Source organism: Triturus cristatus, chromosome 3_1 (genome assembly GCF_964204655.1).
Source record: "Triturus cristatus chromosome 3_1, aTriCri1.1, whole genome shotgun sequence".
Taxonomy (NCBI): Eukaryota; Metazoa; Chordata; class Amphibia; order Caudata; family Salamandridae; genus Triturus; species Triturus cristatus.
In genome coordinates, this window is record NC_140583.1 from 738,339,754 (window position 1) to 738,362,185 (window position 22,432).

General features: G+C 42.0%; 1 protein-coding gene across 1 annotated transcript in view; it reads left to right on the plus strand.

Moving 5' to 3' along the window:
• Positions 1-22,432, plus strand: part of LOC146860897 (uncharacterized) — a 1,545,865-nt gene that overhangs the window by 482,377 nt on the left and 1,041,056 nt on the right. The window lies entirely within an intron of this gene.

A 22,432-nucleotide genomic window follows, 5' to 3' on the forward strand; every position in this document is an offset into this window, starting at 1 on the left:
AGTGGAAAGGGGGGAAGGGGCAACAAACCAACAATACAGGACTGGCAAAAGAGGCTGTGGCAACATAATAGACCATTGTGGGCAGAAGGAAGAGGCAGTGGTAGTATAACCATACATGCCAACAGACCCGTTTCAGCCAGGAAACGTCCAATATTTTTAAGCTCAAATGGGCTTTATTTGATCTGTCTCCTCTTTTTCAATGTAACTAAAAGGGGAAAATCAATACCCCAGTTTTTTTTCAAAATCTCCCTCTTACCAAGTTCAAAATGTTCGCAAGTATGGTAAATTGGATCATGGAAGGCAGGAGGAATTGGGGTAGGGACATGGACTCGGATAACAGAGGACACGAGGGACATGGAGAGGTGCATCAAACTGACCCTACAGGGCAGGCATCAGGGTTTACAGCAGCACAGTACACCACACAGGGCATGTGGGACGGGAGTGCAGCACAACAATCCATAGAAAGCAATAGGGAGGGGACAGGACCATGCACATGGACAACAGAGAACAGAGGGGAACGAGGCAATGGTAGCAAGCTGACCATAATGGACAGACAGGAGAGAAAGCTGCAGCATAACAGACCATAAAGGGCAGGAGGGACGGATCAGGGGCATTACAATGGAACAGACAAGCCAGGAGGGAGGAAATAGGGGTCTGCACATGGAAACAGAGGGCTGGGGGCAAGGGGGCAGGGCAGGAGCAGCAAGATGACCATGGAGGTCAGACAGGATGGGCACTAGAAACAAGACACACCATGGAGAGCAACTGTGAGACTATGGCATACACACAGACCAAGGAGGGAAGGTGGGAGGGGTCAGGGGCAGCTAGCTGACCACACAGGGAAGCTGGGAGGGGCCATGGAAGCACAGAAGACCATGCATGGCAAGCAGAAGGGTTAGTGGCAGCACAATGGCTATGATGGGCAAGATGGAGGGTGCAGGGGCATGCACAAAGGACCATGGAGGATAGAAGGGAGGGTCAGGACCTGGGCACAGACAAGAGAGTTCAGGGGAAGGGGCCTCACAACAGACCTCGCGGGGCAGGCAGGAGGAGCAGTTGCAGCACAACAGACCAGGGAGGGCAGTAGGGTGTGGCAGTAAAATGGACCATGGAGGACAGGAGGAAGGGGATAGGCAGGGTAGAGGTGGCAGGGACAGGTTACAGTCATCTGACAATGCTAGGCAGGTGGGAGGGGAGTGGCAGCTCAACAGAACACTCAGAGTAGATAGGAGTGGCAGGTCCATGGAACATGGTGAGCAAAAAAGATGGAGCAGGGGCATGCACAAAGACATCGGAGGGCAGGGGGAAGGAGAATAGGGGCAGCAAGCTAAGCACAGAGGCTAAGCAGGAGGTCAATGATGGGCCATAGAATTGGGCAATGGAGGGCAGGAGGAGTAGACTGGTACATCATGCTCAATGGAGGGCAGTGGCAGCACATCAGACCATGCATGGCAGGAGGGAGGAGGCTAGTCCATGGATTCAGACAACAGAGGATAGGGAGGAGGTGGATGGGGCAGCAAGCTAACTGTTCAGAGAAGGTGGGTATTAGGAACTTTATTGTTTTTAAAATGTGTGTCTGTGCGAACTACTTAAAATATGAACAAGTATGCAGCATAATCTCACTTTTATTCAGGAAGAAGAGGACGTTTGTGACTGAGACTCCGGGCTCACTTGGCAGAAACACCCCCTGACCCCCTGACCCTCCACCCCCCATCGCAAGCGTGCTATGCGATATGCGCCTTGGACTGTAATATGCACAGGGCAGTGTTGTGTAACCTAACTAGTCTCTAAAGTTGTAATATAAAATATGTGCTGGGGGTGTAACTTTGCATATGCACTGTGACAAAGATATGGATCCCAGATTGTAATATGTATGGCATAGCGCTGTGCGTTATAACATAGGCATCGAGAAAGGCACGTTAGATGGGGCAATATAACCCGTGCGAAGGCAAGTGTGGCATGACATATTCACGGGGTGTTGTTACAGTGCACATGGGCTAGAGAGTGTCATAGCATACGCACTAGCTGGTGGAATACAACACAGAGGTGTGTGGCACTCGGCGGGCACTGGTGGGTGTAACACAGCATTGGGCTCAGCCAGGAGCAGACTGTGACTCTCAAGTGAGGTTTATCTCCTTTCCAGAGAGTAAAATAAAAAGTATTACACACCCAGCGGTGGATGTGTGTTTTATTAACCGTGAGGGGGGTGTTTCTATAAATATATATATTTTTTAAAGTAAAAAAAAACAAAGGGTGGCCCCTGGGGATGGGGTCCCCGAGGCCATAAGTGGCCTGAGGAGGGGGGCAACGCAGCCCCCCTCATAAAGAATTTTTAAAAAAAGGCCATGACCCGGGGGTTGGGGTCCCCGGGGCCGAATAAGGCCTTGGGAGGGGGGGCCATGCGGCCCCCTTCCAAATAAATTTTTTTCAACAAAAAAAATTAAGGTGCATGCCCTGGGGGATGCGGTCCCCAGGGCCAATAAATTAGAAAAAGAAGGGGGGCCACACAGCCCTCCTTCTTAAAAAAATAAAAATAAATAAAAGACCGGCATCGTGCCGGAGGCCACGCCCCCTCCTTGCAGCACTCTGCAAATGCGCCCCCTTTCCAGTTGTAAGTTGGGGAATTAATTCCCCTTCAATACTGAGGGTCTCTGAGGGCCAACTAGCCCAACAGGTATCTCCAGTATGCGCCAGGGAGCTGCATTGCAGACAGGTGTTCTGAGGCCATGCCCCTTTTTACACCTCTATGCAACGCAGCTCTGTGGTGCTTACTGGAGGTACCTAGTGGGCTAGTTTGACCCTAGGGACCATTAGGATTCAAGGGGACTTAAACTCTCAACTTAGAACGGCCACAGGGTGCGTTTACACAGTGGTGAAGGGAGGTGACGTGTGCAAACACGCCCTGTGGCGCGTTTTAAGTTGGGGAAATAATTCTCTTTCAATCCTGAGGGACCCTGGGGGCCAATTAGCCCACCAGGTGCTTCCAGTAAGCGCCACTGCGCTGTGATGCAGAGAGGTGGTCTAGGCCGTGCTCCTTTTTACATCTGTCTGCAACGCAGCTCTGTGGCACTTACTGGAGGTACCTAGTGGTCTAGTTGGACCCTAGGGACCCTCAGGATTCAAGGGGACTTAATCTCCCAACTTAAATTACCATAGGGCGTGTTTACACTGTGGGGAAGGGAGGGGACAGGGCCTGAGGGGACGTGTGCAAACATGCCCTGTGGCGCGTTTTAAGAGGTAGTTTTAATACCCCTGCCCTATTATATACTAGGGGCTTACAGAGGAGGTCATGCTAATCACAGGGGGACCCCAACGCATAGTGTTCCCTAATGTATGTAGGTGTTTTCACTGTATTCTAAGTGTCTTTTAACATAGAACATGCTCTAGGACTGGTTAGTCAGACTCAGTTACCACTAGTATCCGTCTGAAAAAGTTGAGGGTACGGGATGATTTTGCAACAAGGCTTCTTTCTGCTCTTCTGTTTGTTCTTTCTGCACGTTATCCTTCTTCCTGCACTTTTCTTCGTCTTTCAGGACTTCTGTTGCTTCTTTCTGCATTTCTTTTTTTTCTTTCTGTGCATTTTTTCTTCTTTCTTCACATTTCCTATCTCTGTAGGCATAGTTAGAAATTAGCATTTAAAAAACCTTTGAAATTCACTGAAAAAAACGTAGGTTTCAGGCACGTTATAGTTAGGAATTAGCATTTAAAAAACCTAAGAAATTCACTGAAAAAAACATAGGTTTCAGGGGCGTTATAGTTAGCTTGACTTTTCACTCGTACAAAACCATTGAAATTCCCCGTTATAGTTAGTTCAGCTAACTATAACTCGCGCGCCCGCAATGCACTGCTGATGACGTCACATATTACATCACTCATGACATGGTCAGTGACATCACTGATGACATCACTGATGACATCTCAAATGAAATCACTGATGACATCACTGATGACATCATCCTTGTGATAGAGTGGCAGACCTTCTCTCACCCTAATATAACCTTTGATACACACATTCAAAAATAGAAACTAAAATTTTTAAAACAATGGACATACCAATACCAGTTACAACAACCTATTCAGTAATTCTAAGATCCACATACACATCCACTCATTCACCAACAGTCCTATACAGTCACTCATACATGTACTCACTCATCATATGTACTCATACACCTATACATCCTGTTACACAACGCTACTCATCCATAGAGTTACTCACACACATAGTCGCTCATGCTAATAAAGAATCAAACATCCATTTACTTGCATATACAGTTATACACACACCACCACACTTACTTCTACAGAAACTTACACATACTTAGTCTTTTAAACAATCACTTATAGAAACACATACTTATTCATAAAGGAACTCTTTGAATCACTCACTCTCACATATACTCACTTATATACACCAATAGTCACATATACTAGTTTAAAACATATGTAGTTACTCATAAAGACACTATTGAGACAGTCATTCACTCACTAACACACCCATACACACACACTCATCCACCCATACAGTCCTGCACACATGCTGTCTTCAACACATACAAACAGTGAGTCACTCATTCATGCACCTATGCACTACATAATACCCCCACCAAACCATACAGACACTCAGACACTCATACTGATACTCAAAAAACAACTAATAAACTATATAAACACTCATGTAGCTACTCACCAACCCATGCATCCACTTATACACAAAGTGAGATACTGATACAGATATTTACATATTTAAACATTACTCACTAAGCCATGTATTCACTAAGATACACTTAGTCAGTTATACAATCAATTTTTAAAATACAAATCATCCATTTAGACACTTATATACCCATTTATTCTTCCATCGACCTTGAGATATATATATATAAAACATATTTAATTTTCAGAAAAACACACATTCACTGGATGATGTCATCAGTGATGTCATTTGAGATGTCATCAGTGATTTCATGAGTGATGTCACTGACCATGTCATGAGTGATGAAATATGTGACGTCATCAGCAGTGCATTGCGGGCGCGCGAGTTATAGTTAGCTGAACTAACTATAACGGGGGACTTTCTAGGGTTTTGTATGAGGGAAATGTCCAGCTAACTATAACACCCCCCAAACCTATGGTTTTTTCAGTGAATTTCTAAGGTTTTTTAAATGCTAATTCCTAACTATAACGTGCCTGAAACCTATGTTTTTTTTCAGTGAATATATATATATATATATTTTTTTTTTTATTTATATATATTTCCTACTGGCGTTCGCCAGTAGGTAGTTATAGTTAGGACCTATTTTCCATAGGAAATCCGCAACATTCTAAGTCTGGCGCCGGTTGACGAATCCTCTCGAAATTTTCCAAACTTTTGGCCAGCTCAGCTCTGTTCCTACCCTGAAAGTTTCATCAATCGGGGGCAGAGATTCCCATAGGATCTGTTGTCGCAGCTACAGCCCGAACCGCTGAACGGAATGACAACAAATTTGGCAAAGAGGTAGTCCTCAGTTCAGACTCTTGCCTTTTGCATAAATGGTGTGAATCAGTTCAGTAGTTTCTGAGAATATTAGAGTTAAAAGTACATAAATATCTGTGGCCGGGGAGGATCCGCGGACCCTACACGCACCGTATGCGCACCCTCCCTAAACCAAGCGCGCACCCTCCCGATCGCACGCTGAATGCTAATTGGCTGTCGAGTGTCTGTCTACATTCGAAACCAGGAACTGTTGGCGGCCATTTTCTGCCTCGGTAGAAGTGAGGCTGAAGAAGCAAGGGGAATAAGTGTGTAAAACATATAAAGGGGGCAGAGTGGAGATACTCTGACCCTCTAGAGGTGCTTAGGGGGTCCTAGAAGGACCCCCTGGGGTCCCCTTATTTTTTTTTTTTAAACTGCGATATGCGCATCCTATCGTGTTGGGTGCACGGATTCTCTCGCGTTGGGTGCGAGGATCCACGGAAATGTTTTGTGAAAAAAGATAAGAAATCATTGGTTGTATGACTACTTTCTACACTGAAAGGTAGGGTGTATATTTCTGTTTTTTAAAGGTATGATTCTTATTGGTTAACAAAAGCTGATTGTAAGGAACATTATATATGATAAGCTGATATGTTGAAAAGTCAAGCAAACTTCCTGTCTTGTTTAGCAACATTGTGTGCTGAACTTGTGACCTGTGTGCTCAGTGCAGTGTTCCATGACCTGTTTCTAATTAGGGGTGGGCGTAGTTCGCGAAGTAGCACTTCGCGAAGCTACGCAAAGTGAAGTTCGCACTACGCGAGCTACGCGTAGCACTTCGCGAACTGCGTAGTAACATGTTCGCACTGTGCAAGATGTTGTTTTCAATGATTGCACAGTGCGGACAAGCAACCGGCACTGTGCAATCATTGAAAATGGCATCTTGCACAGTGCGAGCTGTAGTTTTCTGCTGCTCGAGTAGATTTTTACTCGAGCTTCAGCTTTCTCAACGCGAACTGGTAGTTTCTCATCGCGAGCGGTCGCGAGCATACGCGACCACTCGCAATGAGAAACCTGACCTCCTCGCGTTGGGAATCTCGCCGGGAGGTTTATTTTCCATGCTCGCGATCGCCAATTTGCAGATGCTGATCGCGAACAAGGAAAAAGTCTCGCCGGGATGTCATTTTGCTTGCTCGCGGTCGCCAACTTGACGTTGAGGACCGCGAGCAAGCAAAAAATGACCGCAGCACTATGCAACACTACGCTACACGTGTTCGCACTGTGCTACGTGCAGTTCGCATAGTGCGAAGTAGCGCGAACTTTGCAAACTACGCGAGCGTAGCGTAGTGCTTCGCCCAGGCTTAGTTTCTATGGTAACAGGCAGAAGGCAGATTGGGGGAAGGGTTGAAATGTATTTCAGTTGGAAAGGTTTGAAATGTTTAACCAATAGAAATGTGTGTTTGCTTTTGAGTTTATGTGTGAAGGATTGTGATTTGATGTTTACATGTATATGTGTGGAAAACGAAAGGGAAACTTTTCCATTCTTTGTTTTTGCTGAGAGGTGCACAGTGCAGAGATTCTGTAAAAGAAAATATGGTGAGTGACTGATATACTTCTTAATCTACAAAACAACTTGAAAGGTGAGTTATTTAATTGTGAGGGGATGTATGTAGACTATTTTGATTTTAATCAGACTAATGTATTTCTCCTGCTAAAGTGTGGGGAGTACTTTTTTTCTCTACAATCTTATTGACAGTGTGTGTGCATTTAGAAACCATTCTGTGATAAGCATTTGTGTTTTTCATGTGTTTGCAGACAGATAACTGTGCTGTTTTTATGTTTTGGTAGAATTAGAAACCAGTCATTGTTTATGAATTTGTGAAATGAGTTATGTTATGTTTCTATACTAAAATGTAGTACTTCTTCTAGATGAAGAAATGTGTTTTGGTATAGTGCAAGGGATAGTGTTGTTTGTCTAGAATCACACAGTGAGTATGTGTGCATTTGGGAACCACTGTGAGAGAAGCATTTGGTAACATCGTGTATTTGCTGACAGATAACTGTTTTAAAACCTGTCATGTTGTCAAGTTTTAGTAGCATTAGAAGCCAGTCTTTGCTTATGCATTGATACAAAAAGTCATGCTTTGACACTAATGTGCTGTACTTTAATATGTAGATTGTATGTAGTCTCCTTACCCCTTGCACAGTAGTGAATTAGTTTTGGTAAGCTGCTAGGGATAGTGTTGCTTGTCTAGAATCACACTGTGAGTCTGTGTGCATTTGGGAACCACTGTGAGAGAACTATGTGGTAATATCGTGTATTTGCTGACAGAAAGCTGTTTTAAAACCTGTCTTGATGTCAAGTTTTAGTAGCATTAGAAGGCAGTTTTTGCTTATGCTTTGATTAAATGAGTCAGGCTTTGACACAAAAGTGCAGTCCTGAAATATGTAGATTGTGTGCAGTTCCCTTACCACTTGCACTGTAGTGAATGAGTTTTGGTAAACTCCTAGGGATAGTGGTGCTTGTCTAGAATCACACTGTGAGTTAGTGTGTATTTGGGAACCACTGTGAGAGAAGCATTTGGTAACATCGTGTAGTTTCTGACAGATAACTTTTTTTAAACCTGTCATGTTGTCAAGTTTTAGTAGCAGTAGAAGCCAGTCTTTGCTTATGCTTTGATTAAATGAGTCAGGCTTTGACAGAAAAGTGCAGTCCTGCAATATGTAGATTGTGTGCAGTTCCCTTATCAGTTCCACAGTAGCGGATGATTTTTGGTAAAGTCCTAGGTATAGTGGTTGTTGTCTAGAATCACACTGTGAGTCTGTGTGCATTTGGGAACCACTGTGAGAGAAGCATTTGGTAACATCGTGTATTTTTTAGCAGATAACTCTTTTAAAACCTGTCATGTTGTCAAGTTTTAGTAGCATTAGAAGCCAGTCTTTGCTTATGCGTTAATTAAATGAGTCATGCTTTGACACTAATGTGCTGTACTTAAATATGTAGATTGTGTGCAGTACCATTACCTCTTCTAGACTAGTGAAAGAGTTTTGGTAAACTGCTAGGGATAGTGTTGCTTGTCTAAAATCACACTGTGAGTCTGTGTACATTTGGGTAAGGATTGTGAGAGAAGCATTTGGTAACATAGTGTATTTGATGACAGATAACTGTTTTAAAATCGGTCATGTTGTCAAGTTTTAGTAGCTTTAGAAGCTATTCTTTGCTTATGCATTGATAAAATGAGCCGGGTTTGACACTAAAGTGCAGTACCATGTACTATTCTCTTCACTGTGCCAGAACTGAAAATTAAAAAGTTTTACCCAGGCACTAACCTAGCAGTAGTCTGATGATTTAGTCAGTTTCCAAGTACTCATGTTGTGAACCATACATTACCACATAGATTGTTTCAAATGTCTATGCAGTATGCATGCAGTCTTCTAACATACTATACACTTGTCTTTCACATTTTCAATTCGCTAGTCAGTATCCATTCACTTCCAGAAAAACACCCTGTAACTCCCTTTGCAGTTCTCTAGTGACCCATTCAGCATCATGTACTAATCCAGTCACTGTGCCAAAACTCAAACACTTATAAATTCACCAAGATACTATCTTTGCAGTACTCTAATCATTCAGTCAGTGCCTAAGTATTCATGCACTGAGCCAGGCCTTAGCACATGGACTGCTTCAAACCCCTATCCACTATGTATGCAGTCTTCTAACCACCTAGACACTTGTCTTTCACACTTTCAATTCCCTATTCAGTATCCATACAGTCCAGCAAACATCCTGTCACTCCCTTTGCACTCCTCTACTGACCCATTCAGTACCAAGTACTAATCCATTCCCTGTGCGAAAAGCCTACCACTTATAAATTCACCTAGGCACTCTCCTTGCTGTACTCTAATCATTCAGTCAGTACCCAAGTAGTCATGCAGTGAGCCAGGCCTTTGCACATGAACTGCTTTAAATGCCTATGCAGTATGGATGCAGTCCTCTAATCACCTACACAGTTGTCTTTCACACCTTCAATTCCCTAGTTAGTATTCATACACTTCTAGCAAACACCCTGTCATTCACCCAGTGTGTCTCCTTATAGTACTGTAATCATTTAGTCAGTTAGCATGTAGTGTCTTAGTGAGGTAGGCTTTAGGGCATGAACTGCTTCAAAGTAGTATGCACTATGCATGTCGTGTTTTAACCATCGTCACACTTGTGGTTCAGGGCTATAGTTTTTTAGTCAGTTTTTATATAAAATGTGTTTGTACAGTAATGGAATAGTATAAATTTGAAAGTTATTAATATACTTTTATTTGTGATTCTTTTTGACAGATACAGAACAGGAGTGTTTCTCATCTGTTTGCACTCTTCTCGTGCAAGATTGTTTGGATGAAGGGTCCTTAGGTGTTTCATCATACTTGCTGTGCCGCACGAGTATTTTTTGTTAGGATCTCCTCGTAACAGAACTCTTTTGCAAATCTTGCGCATGACGAAGGTGGCATTGGTCTTTGTTTGCCCCTCGAGAAAAGTAGAACATTTCCACACCACTGAAGGAAAACGTTTGGGCGTGGTGCATCCTCCAAAAATTCATCTTTAGATCTGGTGAAGATTTTAAAGCGACAACATTTACAGTTTTTGTGAGTTAAACTTATAACATTTTGTTAGCTGTATGCATTTTATATATCTGTGATTTGCATCTTGTTTTTTTTTTCGAGAATAGCATGTTGTTTTTTTTTTAACAATCTTTGAGATTGTTTTTTTTTTGCCCGCTGTTAAGTGATGAGTACGATTGAAATCAATATTTTTAGTGAAATTTAATATATTCTGAGAACAGCAAAAAAGGCAAAAAAATTACTTTGTGGAAATTATGCTGTGTTGTAAAAAATGTATTATTACATGTTATATTTTTTTTTCCTTTTCTTTCACAGATCTAAATTTTAAAATAATCAATTTTTATGAATTTAGATTGGAATGAAAATGCGAAAAAAATGTGTACCATTTTTTATTCCTATTACTGTGAAGGTAAGTTTAACTACGTCTCAATATGCAGAATGAGGAGGTCTACAAGAAGCTACAAAGTTGAAACATGTTTCTAAAAACACTCTGTTTATACCTATGTAGTTTTGAAATCTGACCATAATTAGATATCATGTGACCTGCAAAAAAAGAGATTTGAGGGGTTCATAATATTTCCTATTTTAGCTATTGAAGGACCGCAATTATTTCAATCATTCTTCTTTGAACATCTTTGCAGACAAAACTCTGTGCTTACCTTTTATCATTCGCAAGGAATTTTAAAAACGGAAATATGTCACTTTTTGTAACAAAGTTATTGTGTAAGACACTCTTTCATATTTACAAAGAGAGGAAAAGGCACTCTGTGCACTTTGTATACTTCATGTAAATACAACCTCATCATGCAGACCACTTTGTGTTGAAAGGGTGTTCTACAAGTGTTGTTGTGCATGATTGCACTGAATACTCATAGAACAAGACACATGTCTAGATTTATCAGAAATCATAAATCTCGATATGTGTGTGAATGGTGCACCATTCTAAAATTGGTGTAGGAAAGCACAACAAGGAGAATTGTTTTAATTTCTCCACATTTTTATATCTTCAGTGCATGCTGAAATGTTCAGCCTACATTGAAGGAGAAAAATGCATTTTCTCATTGTTTTTGTGCAGGAAGGTGTGTCTTCCTGTAGAAAACAAACAGCACATGACACAGATATCCTTGCACTATGGTGTAAGGGTGCCTGTGTCACCACATGGCTGCAGTTTAAGCAGCCGTGCAGACAGAAGCATAGATTTGCAACATATTTATGTACATATGTTGCATCCCTGTGCTTCGGAAGTACTACAGCACACTGCAGTTAAAGAGGTTACTGTGTGATGCTGCAGCACTTCCTCAAAGTTCTGCACTTATACATTCACCATACGCTACTAATGCATTAATTCAGTCAATTACGTACTACACATACATTCATGTAAGGTAACACTAACAAAGAAATTTAGCTCTTTTTTTAAACCAGGAAAGTTAGTTCTTACAAGAACTTTTTTTTTTCTTCTTTCTTCTTTTATAATTTTTGGGGGGTTTTCTGAACAATTTTACATTTTTTTTGGTTTTTCTGCAAAAAAAAAACAAAAAACAAAACAGGAGAAACCAAACAATGAACTTCAGAGAACAATAAAAAAAAAAATTTAAAAACGAGCAAATGTGACTTTCTTGCCGGCGGCAGATCAGATCGATCGACTGCTCACCATAGCACAAAGTCTTATTGCACTTAGTGCAGAGCACTTTTAAAAATTCAAATTGAGGACGGATGTCCAAGGTTTGGGCTGATGGATGCACTCTTGATGTGCTCGGCTGCGATGAGGTGGAAGGCGCAGCAGCAGGAGTGTTTCTCATCCGTTTGCACTCTTGTCGTGCAAGATTGTTTGGATGAAGGCTCCTCAGGTGCTTCATCATACTTGCCGTGCCGCACGAGTATTTCTTGTTAGGATCCCATCGTGACAGCACTCTTTTGCAAATCTTGCACGTGACCAAGGTGGCATTGGTCTTATTCTGCCCCTCGGGAAAAGTAAAAAATTTCCACACCACTGAAGAAAAACGTTCTTTGGGTGGTGCCTCCTCCAAAAATTCATCCTCAGAAGTATGAGGAGATGCAGGTGATGCCTGCTGCCCTGAAGCCATTTTTGGTTGAAAAAAGTTAGAGCTAAGTGTAAACTTAGTCTAAAAAATCTTCTTCTCCCCAAAGAGATGGTGCTCTAAAGAAGGTCAAAGAAGAATGATTGAAATGGGTGGGGTCTTTTAATAGTTAGAAGAGTAAGTGTAATGAACCAATCAAATCTCTTTTTTTGCAGGTCACATGGGATCCGCGCACCGCGCGCTTACGGAGCACGCACCCAGTGCACATCTGCGAAATTGAATTAAAAAAATTATAGGATTAGATGTAAAAATATATTACTTTTAAGACTAGTTTAGAGTTTGTCTTCAATTAATATTCACATGAAATACATATATATATGTTTTTTTAAATGTTAAATATTTCGCGGGATCGGCGCACCTACCGTGTCATAGACGCAGATGATGCATCGCAGAAGCGCGTAAACGTCGCATTACGTACATCGAACGTGTAGCGTATAGTCTGGGATTCGCGTACCGGTCGCAATGCGATCGCGCACTAAACACGTACCCAACTCGTACCATGCGTGGATGCTATCGCGTAGGGATCGGGAACGGTGCACTCTGGATGTGCGGATGCAAAAAACATGGAAAAAAATATATAAAATAAAGTTTTGCACACATAGTTAAAGAAATATTTAGAACAATATAAAAAAATATGTTTGAAAAACCTATTAAGTTCAAATAATATTTTTTAATTTTTAAAAGAATTAATTGAAAAATAAGTTAAAAAAATGGTGATAAAAATGTATTTTAAAAAAAATGTTACTAATAAAATTGACACCCTGTATTTGAAAAATATACAAATCCAATCAAACTCATTAAATATGATATCTTCAGAGATAAGTTATAGATAGAAATTAGCATTTAAAAAACCTTTGAAATTCACTGAAAAAACCATAGGTTTCATGCATGTTATAGTTAGGAATTGGCATTTAAAAAACCTTTGAAATTCACTGAAAAAAACAAAGGTTTAAGGGGCGTTATAGTTAGGAATTTGCATTTCAAAAACCTTAGAAATTCATTGAAAAAACAATAGGTTTCAGGGGTGTTACAGTTAGCTGGACATTTCCCTATTACAAAACCCTAGAAATTCCCCCGTTATAGTTAGTTCAGCTAACTATAACTCGCGCCCCCGCAATGCACTGATGATGACGTCACATATTACATCACTCATGACATGGTCAGTGACATCACTGATGACATCTCAAATGACATCACTGATGACATCACTGATTACGTCATCCAGTGAGTCTGTGTTTCTGTAAAGTGTTAATATGTTTAATATATATAGGGAAAGGCCTGTTGAAGAATGAGTGGGTGTACAAGTGTGTGAATGGATAATTTTCTAGGTGCGTAACTGACTCTATAAGTGGGTCATTAAATGTATCTTACTGCAGACTAGTGACTAAATTGCATGAATGTCTGTATGTGTCTGTGTGTTGGTGTATAAGTGGCTGCATGGTTTTGTAAATAGCAATATGAGTGTCTATATGGGTTATTGAGTGGTTGTCTGCGTATCTGTAAGGGTGCCTGAGTGTTTGTGTGGGTAGGGTGTGTGTGACTCTGTGCATAGATGTGTGAGTGGGTGTTTCTATGGGTGCATGGTTTTAAGAGTGCAACTGTGATGGACTGTATGGTTGGGTGAGTGTATGTGTTAGTGATTGAATGTATATCTCAGTTGTACATGTGTCAGTAACTACATATGTGAAACGCAGTGTATATGTGTGTAAGAGTATATAACTATCTATATGTGAGAGTGTGTGATTGCGGGGGTGGCTGTATGGATAAGTGTGTGCTTGTATCAGTAATTGTATAAGAGCATCAGAATTTGTTAGTATTTTTATGAGTAAGTGAACTTGAGTGTGTTTAACTGAGTAGGTGAGTAAATTGGACTGTGATTAATTATTTGCAAGAGTGACTAGGTGTGTCAGTACCTCAATGGATGATTGGCGGTGTGTGAGTGTCTATATAGGTGTATAAATGCATATGATAGTCCTGTACGGAGTCACTGTAAGTATGAGTGACTGTACAGGTGAGTGAGTGGAGATGTATGTAGACCTGAGAGTCAATGAGTGGGTATGTAGTTATTGGTATTGGAGTATCTATGGTTTTCAAAACGGCCGTCTGAAATTTTGAGTCGGTGTATCAAAGTTTATATTAGGGTGTGAGAAGATGCACTAATTTATCACATGGATGATGTCATCAGTAATGTCATCAGTGATGTCATTTGAGATGTAATATCACTGACCATGTCATGAGTGATGTAATATGTGACGTCATCAGCAGTGCATTGCGGGGGCACGAGTTATAGTTAGCTTAACTAACTATAACGGGGGAATTTCTAGGGTTTTGTACGAGAGAAATGTCCAGCTAACTATAACACCCCTGAAACCTATGTTTTTTTCAGTGAAAATATATATATATATATATATATATATATATATTTTTTTTCTCCTAACCTCATGGGTCCGGTTGCATTGCAAAAGACCATAAAATGAACATCAAAGATAAATGTGACCTACTCTTACTTGTCGGACTCTTTGGTCAATGTATCTCTGGCTCCATTATTGAAATAGAACATCAAGTTTTATGGTCATATTGGACTTTGGACCAAATGTACAAAGCTCTTACTGGCCGCAAAACATCTGAGGATTTGCGATCATTATAAAGCTTTTCCTAATGGACTGAACCCTTTTAGTAATTCAGAAAAGTTTTTCCAAATCACTAAATGTGTTTACAGTCGATTAATAAATCTCAATTTGGAACGGGCATATCTTCCAAATTGTGAATTGTTAAGCTGTGTATCAGTGGTTTGCAACCATATTTCCAGTTGCAACTTTGGGAATCATGGTGGCAGCTTCAGAGTGAGTTTGCAGGGGTCTTGGAGCCCAATGCTTACTGTCACTCAAGTTTTTCAAAATGGAAACTCTTTTCCTTTTTCAAAGCAGCGCTGTTTCCTTTAAGAAAAGTGAACGCCTTAAACAAATCAATTTTAAAATAATTTGACAAGGATGGAAGTTCGCTGTTCTTTTCAGGCCACTATGCCTGTGTAGGTAGTGAATTTGAAAGAAGTTGCGATTTATGACATGCTCATGAATAGTTACTAGACAGCTCATTCTGCTTCCAACTCCAATTTCTTATTTCGAGCACCAACTTATTAATACATAAAATAGAAACCTGGTCATAAAAATTCAGTGTGGAACTTGAGACCGCTTTTAGCAACCAGAACTATAGCACATTTGGCCCTCGGTAGTCCCTACTAGGAAACATCATTTACCAAGCAGTCACTACCACAACCTGCCTTCACAACACAGTCTCTACTCCAACTGCGACATTACCATGAGCTCCTTTGCCATGCAAGTCATAACAACATCTTGTTTTAGGCAGTGCATTGTTGAACTGGTGTTGGATTTTGAGTTCGACACCTGCCCTACTGTTACGTAGACTGGCGCTGGAAAGTAAGTTACACTATTCCAAAGTCCAGCACCCCCTAGGGCAAGTCGTTGTAAAGACTTGCATGGTAAAGGAATGCGTGGTAATGTCGCAGTCAGGGTAGAGACCGAGTTATAAAGGTATGCGTGGTAAATACATGCGGGGTTCCCTCATACAATCCTCTATACCTATCAATTTGTGTTCATTTAAGCCAGATAAGCTTCAATGGTGGAGGGAATTGTTTCTTCAATACTATAGTACAATTGGTACCTCCAGAGGGATCCTCACCTCCAGTGATAGAAACATATGAATGGGCACTAATGGGTTTGCAATAAGCTGTTGTTGATCTAATGCAAAGAATGATTTGTGGCTTCTCCTATTTATGTTATACATTTAACAATTGCTCCTAAACTACAATCTCTAAACATCCTAAACCACTTAGCCGAACCATGCAAAATAGCTTTTGCAGAACTTGGGAAGTCCAGGGGGATTCTACATTGAACTTCAGGTGGAATTGTGAAGCCACAAGTTGGCTATGGTTGGCACACTAAATTTGGCACCATATACAATAAGAAGCAAAAGAGGAAAACATAACAAGGGCACCCTCCAGCCAACAAATCATACTATACAAAAAACCCTTTTTATGGCACGCACATCAAATCCTTTTTATATGGGTTTTCATGTCCACTTCATCTATATCTAGTGCTGTCTCTAGTGTACATGTAGAAAAACATCACTGTGTGTATGTTACTATCAAAAAAAGAACAGAAACACGTCCGGTGCTGAGGGATATATAAAGTGCAGCTATGGAAAACTTTTAGAAGAAAACATTGGGAATGCCTATATAAAAAGGATTTGATGTGTGTGTTTTACCAAGGTTTTGTTTGCATAATAGACTTAATTTGGCAAACTACATACTACATACCAAAATAGGCACTTTTCTACAGCTGTCTAAACCGTCATTCTAAATATTAATCAGTCATCTCTAAGAAGGCCTTTTTGCCCATAAGATAGGGTGCATGGTATTTAAAGTTGAACATGTAGAAAGTTAATGTTAAACATGCCCTTACAGTGACTAGCACTTAAAAACTATTTTTGCTGTAGCAATGGTGGCTATTCCATAGAAAAACACGGGGATGCACTAATGAATTTAATAATGCTACCTTTGGCTATGAACTAGAAATGTCATACTTGGACTCTGAGTCACATGTGGTTCCGGAAAAAATAAATGAATTGGAGAGAAGGGCTGCTCTCAAGCACGGGGGTCCTCAATGATCGCTCCTTCAAATGTGGGGTGGTTCAATCACCCGGATTGCCCAATCCTTCCTCTCCATTTAATATACAACCTACTCCTCTAGTCAGCAGGAGGATGGGCTCCTTACATCTTCCAAATTTCAGGATGCATCTTCTGTATACTTGTCAATGTGTTTCACACAGTGTTATGTATGCTCCCTATTGTGAATTACTGTGACATATTGACTATGATTGTTGTTTTAAAAAAAGATCTTTTGTTTTTTTTAGAAAACATTTAATTTGTATTGGGTTTAAATTGCTGCTATAGATTAAAAAAGCCTAGATGATTCACATTGTGATGTTTAGGTAAATTTCCATAACTGCTTGTTATACTGCATGTGATCTTTATAAAATGTAGCACTAAGGATCTTATCAATCACATATTGGTGCGGTATTCAATTTTAGTAGAATTGGGGGTATTAACAGAGTGTTTCATGAGGTTGAGAGGTGCAAGAGTTCAAATTAATTGATGCATCATTGATTGAACCCCAAGGGAGATTTTTTTAAAGGATAAAATGTCAAATGTCACCTGGACCTGCCCCTTCCTCTTTTTCACCAGTCAGGCATCCATCAATCCCAGTAGAGAAAGACCTGCCTCAAGAATTGTTTTGAAGTGACAACAGATTAGGGTATGCCCATTTTCCTGGTCAGACCACTTGGGTGGGCATACAAGCTTTGCACAATAGGGGAAGTGTTTCACCATCTTGGATTTAGGAACAGAAGGGCACTATCGGAACATATGCAGTACATCACACAGGAAATTATGAAATGGGTGGGTTATCCCTAAGAACTTCTACCCTCTTGGTTATTGAGAAGCCAGGAATAACCCTACCCACAAGCTAGTGCCATTAATGTGGTATCCCTAGCATCCTCTTCAGATCACTACTGGACTTGAGAAAGATCAGAAGAGGTCTGAAATTGTTGTCTGAGATCTGAGAAGAGCCCTGTTAGACTAGACCTGCACTCTCTTGTTCCCAGAACAAAGAAAAGGACATCTGGGCCATAAGCATGACCTCCTGCTCAAGCTACAAGGATACAACAAACTACAAGAGGCCTTTCCTGCAACTGCCCAACTGGCCATTTCCAACAGGACCTGCCCTGGAGTCTTAGAAAAATGTTAGCTTCAAAAATCTCCAGAGGACCAAGACAAATCTGTAGGAAAGTGCCCCTTTTTGCATGGGTGCCCCCCACTTTTTGCCTGCTGTTGATGTACTTTGTCTGAGTGTGCCCTGGGTTCCTGCCAACCAGGTACCCAGGGCCTATGTTCTTTCCCTAAACTGCATTGTTTCAAAACCCAATTGGCAACTCTCTGGCCACGTGTAAGTCCCTTGTAAATGGTACCATAGGTACCAAGGGCACTGTGACCAGGGAATCCTCTAGGAGCTGCAGCACTTATTGTGCCACCCCTAGTGGGCCTGTACCTTTACACACACACACTGCCATTGCAAGCTGTGTGTTTTGGTGCAGAACAAAGTGAAGAGTGTGCCATGCCTACATCCCACTACCCTGGTATAGGTAAGCAACCCCTCTAGCTGGGTGCACTATACCAGTGGTGAGGGTACAGGTGCATGGGCCCTGTACCCCTACAGTGTCTAAGTAAGGGACCCATTGGTCCAGGCCTGTACCTACCTGAAACCCCCCTAAATTTAGTATTTAGGGGCACCACTGAACCTTGCCTCCTCAAACCAGAGCCGACAAGAAGAAACAGGAAGAAGAAGGACCGAACAGCCATGCTGAGAGAAGAAGAGAAGGACACTAACTGACTTGGCCCCAGCCCTAATGGGCTGTACCAACCTCCTACTCTACCAGCTGAACTTGTGTGTCCTGCAGCCAGCAGCCCTCAAAAACCTGACTGCCTTTGCAACCAAAAAGACTTTGTCTCCTGTGAGCACCGGACTTGCTCAAAACCAACCGACTCTGATGCTGGCCTTCTCTTTGAGTCCCTACCACTCAGCTCTCAGCACCACAAGCCTCAGTGGCTCAATCACCTAAGGAGGGTCCCCGACAATCCTAGCCGGGGATCCAGTGACCCCTGAACATCCTCAAGCTTGCAGCCATTATCAGGGAGATCCCCTCCAACCACGACTGAAGGCGACATCTGACTGACTCTCTAACCGAAGCAGTCTTAGAAGACCAAACACGACCGTCCAACCGACTCCGTCAGCGAACGCTGCGGTCACAGGACATCACCTCCCAAAGACCCCATTCGCCTATCAGCTGCTGACTGACGACCAGGGATCCCCCGACTGAATCTGCAGCATAGACCAAGTTGGCGGTTTCCACTGAGAAACCCTGTGAACCCTGACAACTGCATCCTACACCCGGCCGCCTCTGAGCCGCTGGCAGTGTAGCTCTTGTGTTGGCCAGTAGGCCCTACAGTGCTGACCTTGACCCCAGGAGTTGTTTGATCAACTAACCTGGTGGCCTGCTTGGCTGCAGTCCCAAACTCATGATCTTAGTTAGCCTGCTGGTGTGATTTGAGTGTCCATCTGACCGAGCCTTACTCATGGACTTGTAACCTCATTTTTGTTTGTGAGTAATACTGCATAACTGTAACTATACTTCAAAACACTTTACCTTCTTTTCCTTCCTCTTAGGAAATGTACCAGTGTGGTATCTAGAGATACCTTGCTGTGTTAAAAAAAGTAAATTTGACTATTTACTTGCCAAAGTTTACAAACCGATAACAAAACCAAGTTAATGACAAATGTGTATTTGTGATACATTGCCTTTGAAAGTACAATTCTGCCTTTGATTTGGTTCTGATAATAAAATATGACTAAAATAATATTTTTATACAAACAAATTGGTCTGAGTTCAGTCTTTGAGCATCTTGCCTGATTGTGTACAATAAGGGGCCGATTCCGATCCTGTATTTTTTTTCCCATCCGACTCGTATCGGTAAATTTTTCCATACAAATCGTACAAGTCCCGTCCGACCCGTGAAGTACGATTCGTACGGGAAAAATACAACTTTTCCCGATCCTATTTGTACGGATCGGCCCGATCCTTACAAATCGGATCGGGAAAAGTTGTACCAGACGGACCCGGACACTTTTCCGTACAAATTGTAAAAATGCAGTCCAACCGTACTAGTACGATCCGGACCGGCTTTCCGATTTACGATTTGTTCGGAAAACGTCCCGTACATGGGGAATGCCATTACCCGCTACGAAGCAAACTTTGTATGACTCGTATCCTGGGAAAAGTTGTTCCCAGGGTGCAAGTCATACAGGGGTACGAGTCGTACAGGCATACACCCCGTGCGTTGTGTATGTACGGTGTGTACCCCAACATTGCGTATGTACTGTGCGTACCCCAGCATCACGTACCCCAACATCGTGTACCCCAACATCGCATACCCCAACATCGCGTACCACAACATCATGTACCCCAACATCGCGTATGTACTGTGCGTACCCCCAACATCACGTACATCAACAACGCGTACCCCAACATCGCATACTCCAACATCGCATATGAACGGTGCGTACATACGCAATGTTGGGGTATGTGATGTTGGGGTACGCGATGTTGGGGTACGCAATGTTGGGGTACGTGATGTTGGGGGTACGCACAGTACATACACGATGTTGGGGTACGCACCGTACATACACAACGCATGGGGGTGTATGCCTGTACGACTCGTAACCCTGGGGACTCTGCTTTTACAGCTGTTTTTGGCTCCCGTAATAAAAGAGCCGTACGGAGTGCCGTAGAGACGAATCGTACTTGCTGGGCTGGAAACCGCTACTTAAATACATACAGACGTTGCGTGCAAGCTGTTCTGGATCAGAATCGTTGGTTTATTTTAGCTGTATGGTCTTTTGTGCGATTTGTATGGAAAGAGGCTTTCTGTACGAATCGTACTTCCTAGGTTGTAAGAAAAGTTTACCGGGTACGAGTTGAACGGGAAAAACGCTCCATACAACGATTTGTACTGCCTTTTTCCAGGATTGGAATCGGCCCCTAAATGCTTAACACTACCCTCTGATAAAGCCTTACTGCTCGTCCACACCACCACAAATAGATGTATGGTGCTATCTACTTTTACCTCTGCCTACTTTTGGGGTTCCACTGGACTCTGTGCACACTATACCGTACTTTGGTATAGCATTGACAGAGCCAGCTTGCTACTAAATCTGCCAAGCTGGTCTGATCAATTGGATTGCAGCTATTTTTGGGGTGGATATTATACTATGGTAAACATCTCCCAGCTATTCCAAAATGATTGACAACATTAACTGAAATTTTGTCGAAGCTTCATCATACTGCACTTGGTGAAAGAAGCTGGCTGTTTGAAGCTGCCAGTCCGCCTTTCACTCTGCAGACTCCAAGGGATCTGTCTTTCAACAACAGCAAGAAATACGTCTGCAGGATGGTGCAGCAGGGGTCTCTTAGAACTCATTCAGGGGGATATGAGGGGTCATTGGTTTCACTTTTCCTCATCCCATGGACCACCCATTTCAAGGAGAGCCCTTTTTGGGTTGCACTGATTGTGCACTACCTCTAAATAGCACACAATCAGAGTGCCTCTTGACCTCCCCTTTGCCTCGCATCCATCTCTGTAATAAGACACAGGTACAGAGGCTTCTTTCCTTTGCATAGGGTCATGCATGCTTCCATGCAAATGAGTGAGTGCCAAACTAAAGATCGTGGGCAGAGGCCCTGCAAGCATCTGCAGCCCTTTTAGTTCTATCAAAGTGCCCCAGGGGTGGAAAAAGCTCATCGTATGGTATGGTATCACCTGGGCTACCTCTCCAAACTGCTGACTCCTTACCAGCAGACAAAACTTAAAAGGTTGGCCTCCCTCAAACCATCTTAAATTATTCTTGAAACAGTTTGGGGCCTCTGTATGATCAGGGTTTGGAAGTTGTTGCTGTTGCTTCTCCACAATAAACACAACAAAAGCCCCTCTTCTTCTCCTAAGCCTTTACCACTGAATAACATTACATACAAAATTAAGAATTAACAAAATATATGACTATCCCTATGATTAGAAGAAGATTAATTGCAATTAGAGTTGTGGATAGTACCAAAGCTAGGAGTACGCTTCATTTAGACTTTAAGGTAAGCTTTAGGGTTGGAGTAAGGGTTACAAACAGAGATAGAATTGCCATGTATTTACTTCACTTTGGTATTTGCTCTAATGGTCAATGCAGCGTGAAATACTGTTATGTTAATATTGTTCAGTCATTCGGGTACTTCTTTTTTGGCACCCACATCCTCCGACATCTAACGTCACCGGGCCGAATCACAAAGGTAAAATGAGACTAAAATCTAACTTTACGACTGTCGGTATTCACAAAGGGCATTTACTACTCGTAAATGCCCGTTGTGAACACTAATAGTCGTAAAGCTAGACTTTCTTCTCAGTTCACCTTTATGAATTGGGCACAAACTCATCACAAATGAACAGAACCAAAGATAAATAAGACGGCCCATGCCGATCCCCGCATGTTTTCGAAGTACTTCACTCGGAGATTCAAGCTGCTTCCAGCAGCCAGAATCATTGGGTGAAATGGCACGGTGGGTGTTCACGGATGTCTGTGCGGACTTCAACACT